The following is a 17,002-nucleotide window of genomic DNA, read 5'->3' as shown; positions in this document are numbered from 1 at the left end:
TTCCCTCTAAAAAATACCAAAATTTGCTTCATTTCTTCTAGTTTTACTTCTTTTCCTTTCCTTCATTTTTCTTGTTTTTCAAGAGCCAAAAAATACAACATATTCCCTATAAAATAAACATAAATTAAATTAAAACTAAATATTTTCAATAATAAAATATACAACATTTCCATGAAAATACTAATTAAAACTTAATTCACTTTAACATTTAAGCTCAAAAGTGCATTTTTTTACTTCTAACTTAACAATACTAATTTCAAATAATTAAACTACAACATATTACAATAAAAAATATATAAAAACACATAAAAATCTAAAAAATTACAATAAGACTAATACATTCAAAATTACTTAAAAACTTAATAAGTTACTTAAAAACTCAAAGACTAAGCAACAACTAGCATAAAAAATGTGGTAAAATAACTCTATATTGTAGAGTTATCACACCCCCAAACTTAAAGTTTTGTTAGTCTTCAAGCAAAAGAAAATTTGAACACACAATTTTTTTTATTGGTGATATCTTAAGTAATTCCTCAAAAATTGCATAATGATAATAGCTCTTAGAAACTTATGAATATAGATTAAGCTTATGTATTTAATCAAATAGTCAATCTTGCTTTCTAAATTATATTTTTAAGAACAATTATTTTTCATTTAAACTTATAAAAATTAGAAGTATTCTATTATGAAAAATCTATATATATATATATATATAATTTAAGCAAAATTGACCCAATAATTAGAAATAAAGCTTAAGAAATATTCATATTTTCAAGAGAACTACAATCATACTCAATCAAGGTTCTTATCATTGGAATTAAAAGATATCACCAAAGCTTTTATTTATTTTTTAAATAAAGTTTTTTTTTGAAACAAAACAGTACGAAACATAATAAAACAAATTTTTTTCAAAACAAACTTAACACAATTTTACCCTCATATTCAACATAATGAATAGTAAACAACTATTAAACTCATTACCCCCAAACATAATTTAACCATTGTCCTCAATGTGTCAAAATATAAATATAAATTAAAATTTACAAATGGTCGTACCTCATCGTGGTGCATCGTCAAGAGAGCAAGAAACACTTAACAAAAAGTATAACACACAAAAGTAAACATGAAAACAAGCACACAAAACAAATAAAACACAAGTTACCAAGAGTAATTGCACACAATCAAATAACTTGGTAAATAGGATCCTCAAGGAGGATTTCATCCACTTCATCAGTTTTTAATTCTAAAAATGGTTTTAATTTTTGTCCATTAACTTTAAAAATATCACCATTATTAGGATTTTCAATTTTGATAGCCCCATGTGGAAAAACGACTCGAACAATATAAGGACCGGTCCACCTAGAACATAATTTTCCTAGAAATAAATGCAGCCGAGAGTTGTATAAAAGGACTTTCTGACTTCGAGAAAAATCTTTTCTCAAAATATTTTTATCATGGTAAAATTTCATATGATCCTTATACTTTTTTGAATAGTTATATGCATCATTCCCAATTTCTTCTAGTTTATTTAGTTGAAGCTTTCTTTTCTCACCTGCCTTGTTTAAAGAAAAATTTAACTGCTTAATAGCCCAAAATGCTCCATGTTCTAACTCAACAGGTAAGTGGCACACCTTCCCATGCACAAGTCTGTAGGGTGACATGCCAATGGGCGTTTTGTACGCGGTACGATATGCCCATAATGCATCAGTGAGTCTTAATGACCAATCTTTCCTAGTTGGATTAACAATTTTGTCTAAAATGTGCTTAACTTCTCTATTAGACACTTCAACTTGACACTAGTTTGTGGGTGATATGGTGTTGAGACTTTATGTGTAATGCCATATAGTTTCATCAAATGTTCAAATGACTTATTACAAAAGTGTGTCCGTGTAACGACCCAAAATCGCTAATAAGGCTTAAGGGCCTTGATTAGCGTGCCAGGAGGGCATTAATGGAATAAATGTGATTAAATGAGTAATTATATGATTATTAAAGTTTGTATGATAATTGATGATATTATGTGGTAATGTGATATGAAATAAATATGTGTTATAAGTGAGAACCACATTATTATGTGGACAGGTTCGCAGAGCACGACTCAAGATGATTCCAGGGTCAGATAGCGGGATAAGTCACAACGGGACTTAAGTTATGACTTTGGAGAAGTCAGGGGTATTTATAGATAGCGGGTAGTGATCTGGACTATCGGGTCATGAAAATAAACATATGGAGATATATTTGAGGTTAGGATGTCTAGGCGGGAATACTAGGGGATTTTACCATTTTGGCCTCTGGGACGGTTCCGGCACCCCGAGCCTCGGGATTAACTTAAGGTGTGAGTTAGACATAAGGAAACTTTTAGAAGAAAAAACACAAACCGACTAAGAGCTTTTACCTCAGTTCTCTTTCACGCTCAAGGGAAAACAAAGGAGAGAAAACATAGAAAAACAGGGGAACAAGCTGGAATTTCTGAGTTTGGTGGTGAGGATTTGGAGGTTTAGCTCAGGAGTAAATCAAGAACTAAAACAGGGATTAAGGTAAGCATCTAGTCTTCTTTTCTGTGGTTGAATTCTGAGTTCTAGCTGGGTTTTGGTTAAGTGTTGAAACAAATATGGTTTTGATGTTTTAAGGCAGAATTAAGAAGGAAACTTGGGAACTTAGCTTGGCTATGGCTTGGTAAAGTGATTCAACAGCAAAGGTAAGTTTCAACTCCTGGTTTAGAGGTTTTAAATTGGGTTTGAATGGCTGGTTTGGGTGTTTATAGCTCTTGGGTTTAAGAGATTGAGAAGAGAAGATTAGAGTGTGCTAGGTTGTGTTTTCTTAGGAGTTATGTTGTTTAGATCATGCTAAAGGAGTTGGGAATTAATTGGTTAGGAGTTGGGGTAGCTTTGGGATGGTTTAAGGTGAGGTTTCAGGCTTAGAAATGGTCTAAATTCTGGGTTCGAAAGGGAGGGCCGCAGCTCTGTTCTAGAGCGCTGCGGTCCTAGCATGCAAAAGAGCCAAGGAGGCTCGACCAAGGGATAGCGCCGCGGCGCCCAAGGCAAGGGCCGCGGCGCGTGTGTGGTTCAGCGTGGGTGTTGGTTCTGTTTTGGGGAAGGGCTGCGGCTAGGCTTCAGGGGCCGCAACCCTTGGTTGCACACAGGGGTTTTTGAGGGTTTTAGGCATGGGAAGGTGGTCTAGTGTGCTCGGGTTTGGTTTCACCACCGTGCTTGGTGGAATTTGGAATCTCGGGGGTTAGTTTTGTAATTGGAAACCTATATTGGAGTATTAATGGAACCCTATACCTTGGTTGTGACTAGGTGATAAAAGCTTAGGCTCGGGATCGGATCGTGCTTGAGAGGCGTTGCTCGTAATTCAATAACTGCACAGACTAAAGGTAAGAAAACTGCACCTGGTTGAATATATGTGACGGGACTAAGGGCTCCCTATTGTAAATGCTTGAATAGATGGTATTATGCCATGCAAGCCATTTAGTGAACCAACGGCCTAAGGGTGCCAAGGGTTCCACTAGCGCATAGGGCGCGGCTCGGCCACTGGTAGCCGAGGACAACTTATTATGCTCTGAGCTTGGTTTAAGCGGGCCGGAGTCAGTGGGTTAAACAGAGGGTGCGGCCTAAGTCGTTGGCCCTGAACAATATGTGATATGAGTAGTATGTGTGATAGAATGTATCTTGAAATGGATTGTATATGCTGAATATCTGTTGAGGATTATCTGATGGGAATACATGCACATTGAACTATTTGTCTGTTATTATTGTTTGAGTTGTTTATGATGTTTTCTTGCTGGGCCTTGGCTCACGGGTGCTACGTGGTGCAGGTAAAGGCAAGGGCAAGTTAGATCAGCCCTGATTGGAGAGCTCAGCGAGCAGAATGTACATAGCCAGGTGCTCGACCGCCATGGTTGAGGACTAGGCAAGGACGTGGAACCTGAAGACTGTCTGTTTTGCCTTAGTATGGCTAGTGGATACTCATGTACTTTTGGGAGTCTGTAAACTTATTCTAACTTTGTTTTTGGTATGGGATCCCATGTTTACTACAGTTTAAATATATGAAATGAGTCTTTTGAGACCAAAACCTTTTTAACCTTAGCTCTTACATGTTAGTGACGCATTTTCAAAATAATGACTTGATTAGCAAGTCCTGCACCTTTATAAGTACACAGTGTAACGGTCTTGGCTATCCAGGGCGTTATAGTCCGTTATCACTAATAATAGTGCATGGTGAACCAAAACGGGGAAATATATTTTCTTTTAAAAAACGAAGTACAACTTTGTGGCCATTAGTGTGGCATGAAATAGCTTCAACCCATTTAGACACATAATCAACTCTAACAAGAATATAAAGATTACCAAAAGAGTTAGGAAATGGTCCCATAAAATCAATGCCCCAAACATCAAATATATCAATAATAAGAAGAGGATTCATATGCATCATGTTTCTTTTAGTCAAACTTCCTAACTTTTGACAATGCTCACAAGCTTTACAATAAATATATGTATCACGAAAGATAGTACGCCAACAGAGACCACATTGTAAAACTTTAGCAACTGTTTTCTTACCACTAAAATGCCCTCCACATGCATGATCATGAAAAAAGATATGAATTTAGGTTGGTCACAATTTGGAATGCATCTTCTAATTATTTGACCAGGGCAATATTTAAACAAGTAAGGATCATCCCAAATAGAGTTTTTCACCTCAGAATAAAATTTAGATTTATCATGCTTAGACCAATGAGATGGTATTTCATTAGTAACCAAATAATTAACAATATCAGCATACCACGACAAGGAAGAAACATGTATTAATTGTTCATCAGGAAATGTTTCAGTGATAGGAGTGAATTCATGAGTATTTTTAACAACTAGCCTAGACAAATGATTAGCAACAACATTTTCAGACCCTTTTTTTATCACGTATTTCTAAGTCAAATTCTCTTAAAAGTAGGATCCAACGGATCAAACGAGACTTAGCATCTTTTTTCGACAAGAGATATTTTAATGCAGCATGATCAGAATAGACAATAATTTTAGACCCTAACAAATAAGACATAAATTTCTCCAATGCAAAATCAACAGCAAGTAACTCTTTCTCGGTTGTGGAGTAATTTAATTGAGCATCATTTTAATTTTTGCTAGCATAGTAAATTATATGAGGTATTTTTTCAAGTCTTTGTCCTAAGACAACACCTATAACATAATCAGAAGCATCACACATTATTTCAAAATGTATTTTCCAATCAGGAGGTGGAATAATGGGTGCAGTAGTCAAAATATTTTTCAATTTATCATAGGCAACATGACAATCATTATCAAAGACAAAAGCATTTTCTTTTCTAAGTAAATGGAATAAAGGCCGAGAAATTTTGCTAAAGTCTTTTATAAATCTTATATAGAAATCGGTATGGCCTAAGAATTATCTAATTTCTTTCACAGTTTTAGGTGGGGGAAGTTTTGAAATAAGATCAACCTTAGCTTTATCAACTTCTATTCCCTTAGAAGAAATTCCATGTCCTAAAACAATTTATTTTTTAACCATAAAATGACATTTTTCCCAATTAAGCACAAGATTTTTCTCTTTACAACGAATCAAGACAAGAGAAAGATGGTGCAGACATTCATCAAAGGAAGATCCAAACAGAGGATAATCATCCATAAATACTTCAGGGAATTTTTCAACCATATCAGAAAAATTGAAATCATACACCTTTGAAAAGTCGCAGGTGCATTGCATAATCTAAAAGGCATGTGACGATAGACAAAAGGCCCAAAAAAGCATGTAAATGTAGTCTTTTCTTGATCTTCTGGGACAATGGGGATTTGGTTATATCCCAAATACCCATCAAGAAAGAAATAATATGCATTTCCAGCTAAACGTTCAAGCATTTGATCAATAAAGGGTAATGGAAAGTGGTCTTTTCTAGTAACATTATTTGACTTTCTATAGTATATGCACACTCTCCACCCTGTTTGAACTCTAGTAGGGATTAATTCATTTTTTTCATTTTTAACAACTGTGATCCCAGACTTCTTTGGCACAACTTTAACTGGACTAACCCATTGATTATCATAAATAGGGTAAATGATACCTACGTCTAATATTTTAATGTCTCTTATCTAACTACTTCTTTCATATTTGGATTTAGCCTACTTTGACATTCCCGAGAGGTTTTAGAGTTCTCTTCTAGATAGATTCTATGCATACATATGGATGGGTTAATTCCTTTAATGTCTCCAATGGTGCAACCTATGGCTTCTTTATGCTTTCTAAGGACATCTAACAATTTATCTTCTTGTTCTTTATCTAAGGCAGATGCTATGATAACAAGTAAGGTTTTAGACTCTCCTAAAAAAACATATTTTAAATTTACTGGCAAAAGTTTTAGGGCTAACTTTGGAGACTCAGAAATTGATTGAATATGCTCTAGGGGTGAAAAAGGTTCAATTATTGTATCATTTAAGGGTATAGACTCTAACAAAGAACTCACATCATTCATGGAATCATCAACATGTAAGCTCATACCAAAATATTTTTCACAAAAGTCAAGCAAGTCATTTCCATCATCTTCAAAAATATTCTCAATCATGTTAACTTCATGCACTTCCTCACACTTAATAGATTTAGCAACATTAAATACATTCAATTCAACAGTCATTTTTCCAAAAGATAATTTCAAACGCCATTATAACAATTCATGATTGCATTAGATGTAGCTAAGAATGGTCTACCTAAAATGATAGGAATTTGAGCATGCACATTTTCCACAAGTTGAGTATCAAGAACAATGAAGTCAACAGGAAAGTAAAATTGATCAACTTTTATCAAAACATCTTCTATAATGCCTCTAGGAATTTTCATAGAACGATCGACTAATTGAAGAGTTATAGAAGTAATTTTTAGTTCACCAAGACCAAGTTGCTTATAAACAGAATAAGGCAATAAATTCACACTAGCACCCAAATCAAGTAAAGCCTTGTTAATAAAATGATCACCAATAATGCATGAAATTGTGGGACACCCAGGATCTTTATATTTGACAAGACTCTTATATTGAATAACGGAGCTAGCTTGTTCAGTTAAAAATACCTTTTTAGGAACATTAGTGTTTCTTTTACAGTACGAAGATCCTTAAAAAATTTAGAGTAGGTGGGAATTTGTTTAATGGCATCTAAGAAAATGATATTGATACTAACTTGCTTAAAAACTTCTAAGATGTCATTATATTGGCCGCCTTTTTTAATTGGAAGTAATCTTTGTGGGAATGAGGCTTTTGGAATGAAATGATGGATTGGAGTATCCTCCTTTGAAGAGTCATTGACATTAGAACTAGAATGTTGACTCTTTTCTTTTCCTTTTTCAACCTCGGGTATGTAATCAGATTTGACAATGTTCTTTCCGGACCTAAGAGTTGAAATTGATTTGGCTTCCCCATTATGACTAGACTTTCCTATCTCATATTGAATTTTTGGATTTGGGATAGGTTGACTAGGAAATGTTCATTTTTCTCTATCAGCTAAAGAAGTAGCGAGTTGTCCTACTTGTGTCTCGAGTTTGGTAATTGATTGAGACTGGTTTTGTAGGATTTGTTGAGTGGATTGTATAAATTGTTGTAAAGTATCTTCTAAGGAAGGTTTCCTTTGTTGAGGATATGGTTGATTTTGTGGGGCATGAGTTTGGTTTTGCGTGTTGTATTGGTGCCCTTGATTAATTGAAGGTTGGTTTTGTCTCCATGAAAAGTTTGGATGGTTTCTCCAATTTGGATTATAAGTGGATGAAAATGGGCTATCATTTGGTTTCCCATAAGCATGAAGAGCATTGACCTCCTCAGAAAATGCCTCTTGGTAGGAAGGACATGATTGGGCATTATGGCAAGGATTAGAACATATAGAACAAACATCTTTTCTGGGTTGCATTGAAGAATCTATAGTTTGGCTTATGGCTAAAGCTTCCGCCTTTCTCTCTAATTTGTCTAAGGATGTTCTTAAGTCTAATTCATCTTTTACTTCACACCTTCCTCCTCTTTTTGGTGAATTAGTTGACCTAGACCTAGGATCAAAATAATTCCATTGTTGTGAATTGACAGATAAATCTTCAAGGGCGTCCCAAGCATCTTGCCCTTGAAATTGTAAAAAATTTCCGGTATCCATAGATTGAATAATTTGACAATTAGAGGGAGTCAAACCATCATAAAAATATTTTACAAGTCTCCATTTTTCAAAACAATGATGAAGACATTTTAATAATAAATATTTAAATCTTTCCCAACATTCATAAAACTCTTCATTAACCTTTTGAAAAAACTCAGAGATTTCTCTCCTTAGACTACCAGTTTTAGACATAGGAAAAAATTTCAACAAGAATTTATTATAAAGTTGATCCCATGTAGTTATAGACCTCGTGGGAAGGGAATTTAACCAAGCTTTTGATTTGTCTTTTAATGAAAAAGGGAATAATCTTAGTTTGACTGACTCATCAGAAATTTTTTGCAATCTAAATGTTGAGCAAATTTCTAAGAAATCTTTGACATGCATGTAAGGATCCTCTCTATCTAACCCATAAAAGATGGAAACAATTGAATGATTGATGATTTAAGCTCAAATTGGGTAGCAAAAGTGGTAGGAAAAACAATGCATGAAGGAGCATTAGATGAAATAGGTGCAAAATATTCAAGCAATGTTTTTTAAGGCACAACATTTTCATCAACAAGATTTCTATTAACATTAGCAATTGGTTCCATGATGCTCAAATTTTTACTAACACTTTTAATTTCAAATAAAGATAAACGTCTTTTTACCAAACAATTTTTAGAGCTACGTTCCCAATGATGCATACAATTTACATAAACAAGACAACAAATATAATCTCAAGCAAATAATTTTCTGATGTGAAAGATCAGTTAAAACCGCAACCACAAAGCATACTTATAATTTTTAGAGATTTCATAACAATATAATTTTTATGGTTTAATTGTCCTCAGGCCTATTTGATTCCACTTACTCGCACACTACTAACAACTCCCCGATGTTAACTAGTAGATGCAGATTGAGAATTTTGTTCAAATTTCCTTTAAGCAAATATTGCTTATGGTGAAAGGACAAGATTTAGGTTTTTTTTTTTTCAAGTATTTTTTCACAATTACACAATAATATGATAAGAGAAATAAAATAGAACAAAATAGATGATGTTAACTAAAATTGAACAAGAGTTGGGAGGCATAGCATGCCATCAACCATAAAGAAAATAAAGCAAAAACTAGGAGGCAAAAATTGCCATCAATTAGTAAATATGCACAAAAATATAACAACAAAAATAAATAAAGCAAATTACAACAAGGGTTAGGAGGCACAAGTGCCATCAACTAACAAAAATGTAGCAAAAATAAAAATATTACAACAAAAGTAAAATAAAAAAAATAAATTAGGAGGCACAAGTGCCGTCAACTAAAAAAAAATAATAAAAAGTATAAGTATAAATATATATGTAATTTTTTTTTATGGGTGGTAGAATCGTCCCAAATTTTCTTCTTATTTTTTTTAGTTTATATTTTTATATAGTGCAAAATTAAAATAATTTGTAGAAGAATTCACTAACCTTGAGAAAAAGTTCATTTCTTTTTTTGCAACTCCCTGTCAATGGCGCCAAAAACTTGATGGACCCAAAATAGGTATGTTTTAAGTATTTATAACTCGCAAGCGCATGAATCGTATATGATGTATAGTATTTGTGTAAGCACGATGTCGAACTCAAAGGAATTGACTAAAATAAAAAAGAAACTATTTTTAAACCAAAATTAAATAAATTCTAACTTAGTTCTAAAGATTGATAAGATTTAATGTCAAGAAAATAAAAGATTGAAAATAAAGTTATTTAAGAATAGAAAAATAAACCAATTATGATTTGTAAATAAATTGTAAAAGAAAGATTATTAAGATAATAGAATCCACAAAATGTAAGTTTAATAATATTTATTAGCATATTGATTCCCAAGTTTTAGTGATAGTTAAAATAAATCAAACTATAATTTTCCAAATATATTTATAATTTAAGCACAAATTATTTAAAAAAAGATAGGATTTTTCTTCACTTTTCAAAAAATATAATTTCAAAGTATTTAATGTGAATCAACCTAATGAAAAAAAAATCAAATAACATTATTTATAAGGCAAAACATAATATTTTTGTTCTAAGCGTTGACTGTGTACAATTTAATGACACATCTTACACAAAAAATATTATGTTTTGAAAAATGAAGAACAAAGTGTAATATTATCTAATAGTCCAAAATATAAGATATTAAAGATGAAAGACATATATGAAGAAGAAAAATCTATAAACTTTGTTGCATTACAAGGGAAATCAACATACAACATAAATACTATCTAGTTACAAGTTGCTTCATCATGATCTTAATAATCTTATGGAAAAAATTAGAAGCACATACCTAGAATCCAAAATATATTACAAAAGAAATACATACTTGGCACAAAATGGTCTTCCAAAAGGAAGAGAGAAAATGTAGAGAGATTGTAGAAAAGATGATGGTAACAAAAAAATTAGCACCCAAAAATGGTATTGAAATTACATATTTATAGCCAAAGTGAGATTATTAAAATAATAAATTTAAATTAATTAAATTGATAATAATATGGCAAGTAGGGATAAATTCTAGGGTGTTATGATGAATTTTGTAGTGAAATGTGTAGAAAAATTGGCCATATTTTAATAAAAGCCATATTTTGTAGAGTTATCAGTATAAAAGCCATATTTTTTAAAAATTCCCAGGAGCAAGAGAGAAAATATGTCATAAGTAGTTCACTAAAATAACAATTCATAATAAAAACACAATTATTTTTCCTAGCAACTGTATTGTTATATTTATTTATTTTTCATCAAAATCAGGTTCAGAGTCTATTTGAACTATTTTTTTAAAAAACAAGATCCAAAAAGTAATTTGTCAAAACAATAGTCCAAACAAGTAATGAGACAAAACACTGAATAAAAAAAATATAAACTCTTTAAAATATGCAGTAAATATTTAAATTTTTATTAATAATTAAAATAAACTTTTACTTTAAATTACTTAAGTTTTAATATTTTATTTTATTATAAAAAGTGGTTCCATAGGTTCGTGTCTCAGGCACGAACAAAAAAACTAGTATATATATATTTGGAAGACTTCTCAATGGTTACTACCTATAAATGAGTACTAACAATTATGATGACGTGGCAACATAGTGACTTGGTATAGCAAGTCACCAACAAGTAAATATATTTTTTCTAAATTAATTTCGAATTTAGTTTTTTTTTGTCATAATTAATATTGTTTCCAACCAATGAGAGACACTAGCTATATTTAGAAATTTACATGCATTTGAAAAATGAAAAGTTTACAATATTATATTTTCATAATAAATACACGTTTTTTATTAGGTAACCCTTCCAAAAATTTGAAAAAATTAAAATTTATTTTTAGAAATATTAATTAACAACTATAAATATGAACCATTGATCTTAATCTAATGGTTAATATTAAAGTAATCATTCATGGGTAGTAACGAGTGCACTCATATATATATATATAAATATATGACAATTCTCCTATAGGGGCTTCACTTTAAGCCCTACCGGTAGGGCTCTCACTGTTTCTCGACCCCTGAATAGTTTTCGGCGTGATTTTTTTATGACTTTGTATATTGTAGCTATTTAGAGCATCCTGCAAATTTTCAGAAAATTTCGAATAATTTACAGTACCGAAAACTAGGTTCAAACATGTTGCTTTCCACTCGCATAAAAAAAATTAGTCACGCGTGCAACATGTTTGAACCTAGTTTTCGGTACTGTAAACTATTCGAAATTTTCTAAAAATTTGCAGAATGCCCTAAATAGCTACAATATACACAGTCATAAAAAAAGTCGCGCCAAAAACTATTCACGGGTTGAGAAACACTGAGAGCCCTACCGATAGGGCTTAAAGTGAAGCCCCTATAGAAGAATTGTCCAATATATATATATATATATAGGAGAATTCTCCTATATATATGTTTAAACCTAGTTTTCGGTACTGTAAACATCTTTAAACCTAGTTTTTGGTACTGTAAACTATTCATAATTTTCTGAAAATTTGCAGGATGCTCTAAATAGCTACAATATACACGGCCATAAAAAAAAAATCATGCTGAAAACTGTTCACGGGTTGTAAACACTGAGAGCCTTACCGGTAGGGCTTAAAGTGAAGCCCCTATAAGAGAATTCCCCTATATATATTTAGGGTATTTACATAAAATGCTTGATTATGTAAAAAACTTTCATTTATATGGTCGTATGAGTATTTTTTTTCTTTCACTTTTATGCTTTTGTTATTGTTTTTTCAATTTTACAGCTTGGTCATCCTAATTTGTTCTTCGACGAGTCAACCGAGGTATCTATGAAAAACTATTGTTCATTGAGAAGATCTTGTCGAGCTACTAGACCAAAAACATTGCCAACATTTGCCCAAGCTCAAATTGATTCTTTTTATTATGCTATTCAGTCGAATATCTCGGTGGAGCCAACAAGCTTGAAGAAAAACATTAGACCTCTCTATTTTCTGGAAGTTAAACAGAGTAGTTGAAGGCTGTACGTACATGAGTCAGTGGAGGCCTCCCACTGCGCGCTGGTTGGTGCACCACAAGGAGAAATCCTTCATACTTGTACACAAAAATCATGTAATTTCAAGTCGTCCAAAAGAACTATTCTCAACTTTTAAATTGCAGGCTTTGCATCATCATAATCTACACACTCTTTCGTCAATTCATAACTAAGAAAAAAAGAAGATAAAAAATCTAGATTCTCAGTAAAACTAAGCAACATAAGACATAAGCTTTTGAATTTATATGATAATTCATAGGATTGCAATCTATTTAACATCAAAAAATTATAAACATTTCTCTAATTTCATTCATTGGGTTTACATCTATCCTTATCAACCAACAAAATCTCAACTTAAAACTTCAGGTTTTAAAAAATGAAGATGGTGTCAATTGAAGTTGATGTTTTCTTGTGAGGTCCTGAGATTGAAAGAAGGGGTGTAGCGGCGGTGAGAGTGAGAGGAATATTCAGAGAAAAGTGAATGAGATGAGGGAAATTAAGTCTTGAATAAAAAATGAAACTTTTGCAAATGGAATTTTTTCATTCAAGAAATCAATACATAAAAGATTATGCTAGGTGTTTGTCATTGTAGAAAGCCAAAGTAACATGTTGATAACTCTACAATATCTTTAATACTTTTAACTTATAATTTGATTAAAAAGATGAGTGATTTGTGTTATTGTGTATAAAATATAGTCATTTTCTTCTTATTTGTGATTAAGAATTAATTTTTGATTTTATGAGGGAAAATAAGTAAAAAAATTAGTAAATTTAATAGAGTTGAGTGAATTGGAAATGAGCTAATGTGATTTAAATGATAATTTTTTGTGTAGAAATTCTCAGGATGCTGCAGCTACGCTGATGCATTGTGTCAGGCAACAACCATTATTGGGTCAACATGAGAAGTTGCCACCTTAGCAGTATAAATCATGAATTCATTTGACTTGGGCTGGAGAGTAAATGAAGAGATTTGGGCCTTCATTATTTGGTTGGTCCATTTGTGACATGGTAGGTGTTTATCGAGTTTTTTGGATACTATAAATATATTAATAAATCAGAGCTAGTAAGAAAGGAATGAAATAAACAATATCAAAGTTTTTACGGGGTTGGGATGTTAATGAGCCTTTGTCCATGAGTCGGTTGTATTGAGTTTTAGAGAGTTTAACAATGGAGGTTTTCAACAAGTTTAGCATAATTTCTGGATGCATGAAAAGTTGGATCAGATCGGATCCTTGCTACAATGCACTAATGGCCATATTTATAGGTGGCCATATAGTTTGGGCCGGACTAATCTGGGTCAAATAAAGATATAAGCATAATTACCCTCTAATGGAGCTATAACACAAGTAGAGAATGTAAATACACAGTGTTTAATCTGGGCCCATTGGGCCAACTTAAGCGTTGTAGAACACTACAATTGTCTCTTATACGCTGATATGGACTAGTGCGCGTGAGCTATTTGGGGGATTCTAGGGATAAGATCTATCAAAGTAGTGGTAGTACACATCCCTAGGAACATTGTACGTTCCGTGCATATCCCTTTTGCAGGTTAGTTGAGGAGACAAAGTATCGGGTTTCTCGGGGACACGTCAGCCGAAAGGAGTATTGGTCTAGTTCTACCAGGACGTATGGTGCGAGTTCATTTAGCAAGGTCCGGGTTCATTTACCAAGGCAAACATCAGTTAGAAATGACGGATAGAAGGGTGTATCCTGATAATGAGTTGAAATGTGAGGATGGACCCAGAAGCTTTATCCGGATCCCACATGGCGAGATCTGACCCTTGGATTGAGATATCCACCACAACAATCTATTTCTCGGAGAATGGAGGTTGCAGGCACTCATGAAGTTGGTCTGGGCCTTCATCTCAGGTTTGGGTTCTCGTTACACTTGGATTATTTTCCAGTCATTGGACCTAGGACGGGTCTGAGCCTTCATTCCTCTGGTTGCTTAGTTTCGTTGGGCCTTGGTTGGGCCCTGGCCTCTCCTGAGGGTTTGTGAAGCCCACTTGACACTGCCACATGTGCTTGGTGGAAAATATGGACAACATTTACCCCCCAAGTCTTCATTCGTGTTTGCACAGTGGGGACTTGCCTCTTCATCCTAGTTCAATCACCTGAGTCTAGGATCAATTACCTACGTCCCGGTTCATTTACCTAAGCCCCAGTTCATTTCCTTGGGGGACAACTGATTAATCCCCAACCTTTTAGATTCCCAATGATCTGGACACGTGTCTCCAGGTGAAAGGTACGTTGGTGCCACTCGCGCCCAAAAGACGTGGGGAAATTCCTTTGGTGTCATGGGTGATTGATGGGTGTTAGCGTGTTTTCTGAAGCATCCCATCTAGGTGAAAAGGCACTTATAGCACTCGGTTGGACTATTTAATCTACCTGCATTGTCCGAAACCGTCGCATGTGGATTGTCTTGGGATATTCAATGTAGGCCGTCAGATGAGAGAGGCGTGGATCACAGATTGACAAATCGATGGTTTAGCACTTGATTGGGCTAGTTAATGTGCCTTCATATCCGGAACCATCAGATGTGAATTTTTTGGGGGTATTCAATGTGAATCATTGGATTGGAAATGAGATCTCTCTCCTATAAATACGCCACTGGGCTCCCTTCCTCATTTTTACTGATCTTGAATTTACAAACTAGAGAGCAAAGACCTTGAATGTCTAAAATCGCAGACAAAATTTTCCAACGTTTACTGCATTTTCGAGCCTAACTATTTCCATCGAACCCGCTCTTCGTTCATCAAGAGGAAAACTTCACCTCGGACGACCCTTTTGAGAGCATCAATGAGTTGTTCTACCGCTTCCTCAAGTTCTAGACTGAGTTTCTGCCGATGTTCCCGCCTTTCACCAACAAATCTCAAGTTCAAAATTTTCTAGTAAGTCTTCCTGGCCACTTTTTTGTTTTCCCTTATTGTTTACTATTACCGTGTTGCCTCTGTGATTATGTTGTTTGTTAGGGCCGTGACTACCGTGTAGGGTGGTTCTAAGTAGTGATGAATAATAGTGATGAATAATGTTTCACGCTTTGAATTGACGAACTGAGACGCCTTAAAACCGTCAGGGTGAATTAGTTTCCCTTTGCAAAGTTATCTCACTTTTAGTTCCCAACTTATGCTTCTCGGACCTTAATTATTCTTGGAGCACTATCCGGAGGGGACCTCTCCAAGCAGTTTAAGAGAATCCCCGTGCCTTAACCATCTTTCTTCAGTTTTGGTGCAAACTGCTTAGTTCTTGCTTTTCTTATCGCTTTTAGGTCCCTGATCATGGCTCATGGCATCACACTTTACCCGGAAGATGCAATAAATGTAGGCCCAATCATCCTGTAGGGGCATAAGCTTCCCACTAGCAACACGTGGGAAATGGATGCGGAGACAAACGTGTTATGAAATTACCAGATGCTGAATGAGTTGGAGAAATCCTTTGGGGTGGAGTTAACTCCAGGAATCTTCTTCAATAGGCTAGCCCGGAAGGAGGAAAAGGCCCACACTAGAGTGGGTGTATTTGGGGCTTGGAGCACAGGCCATATTAGTGCGGGAGCCAGTCTCCCACTTCGCGACTATTTCGTGTGATTTCTTCGGTTCGTGGGGATTACGCCATTCCAACTCCTGCCCAGGGCATACAAGTTGCTCGTGGGGTGGCATGTGTTCTGCGCTTGGAAGAAGATGGCGGAGCCCAACCCCGCGGAGGTGCTATACTACTATCGGTTGGAGTCGCATTTGAATTCCAAGGATAAGACGTGGGATGGGTTTTACAGATTAAAGAGTCGTAATGTCGGTTCGGCTCCATCTACAACCTGGAAACACCCCCCGGATGTCAGTCACTATTGGTTTATGACATCCGGGTTCCTCCTGGAGAAGAATCCTACTTTAGTGATGGACTTTCTGCGTGTGGGTAAGTTTTCCTGTCCCACTCCACTCTTCGTCTTTTTTATTTTTTTTTATCTTTCATCGGATATTCACATTTCTTTGAACAGGTCCGTATGCTCAGACCCAGATGACTAAGTTCATCCTGGAGGGGAAGAAAAAATATGTAACACCCTGGTTACCCCAGAACCGTTACGGTGAACCGGAAATTTGACCCGCCCCGAGTCCTTTGGTTAAAAACGTGTTCTAAGTGTTATTAACAGGCTAAGGTGAAAAACCAACAAAAAGGAAAGGATATGTTTTATTTAATACATAAAACTGTTCATGGGCCCACAAGAACATATACAAGTTATTTACAACTCAAAAAGGTCATTATTGTTTCAAAATTACAAACCCGCCGACCTAAGCGGCAAAAATAGGGTAAACCCCCTAGGCTCTGAGAACTCCTTGGCCGTGGTGGTCAAGCGGCCGCTTATGTACACATCACCACCTAAGCT

General features: G+C 34.5%; 1 non-coding gene across 1 annotated transcript; it reads left to right on the top strand.

Annotated features, from left to right (window-relative positions):
* The first annotated feature begins 8,217 nt into the window (after nt 1–8,217).
* On the top strand, nt 8,218–8,324 carry LOC133802813 (small nucleolar RNA R71). Its single transcript, XR_009877560.1, has one exon. It is a non-coding gene; the product is annotated as a small nucleolar RNA R71 (small nucleolar RNA).
* Nucleotides 8,325–17,002: the final 8,678 nt, after the last annotated feature.

The sequence above is a fragment of the Humulus lupulus genome, chromosome 9 (genome assembly GCF_963169125.1).
Source record: "Humulus lupulus chromosome 9, drHumLupu1.1, whole genome shotgun sequence".
Taxonomy (NCBI): domain Eukaryota; kingdom Viridiplantae; phylum Streptophyta; class Magnoliopsida; order Rosales; family Cannabaceae; genus Humulus; species Humulus lupulus.
Note: the sequence above shows the minus strand (reverse complement) of the source record. Positions and strands in the feature narration are given on the sequence as shown.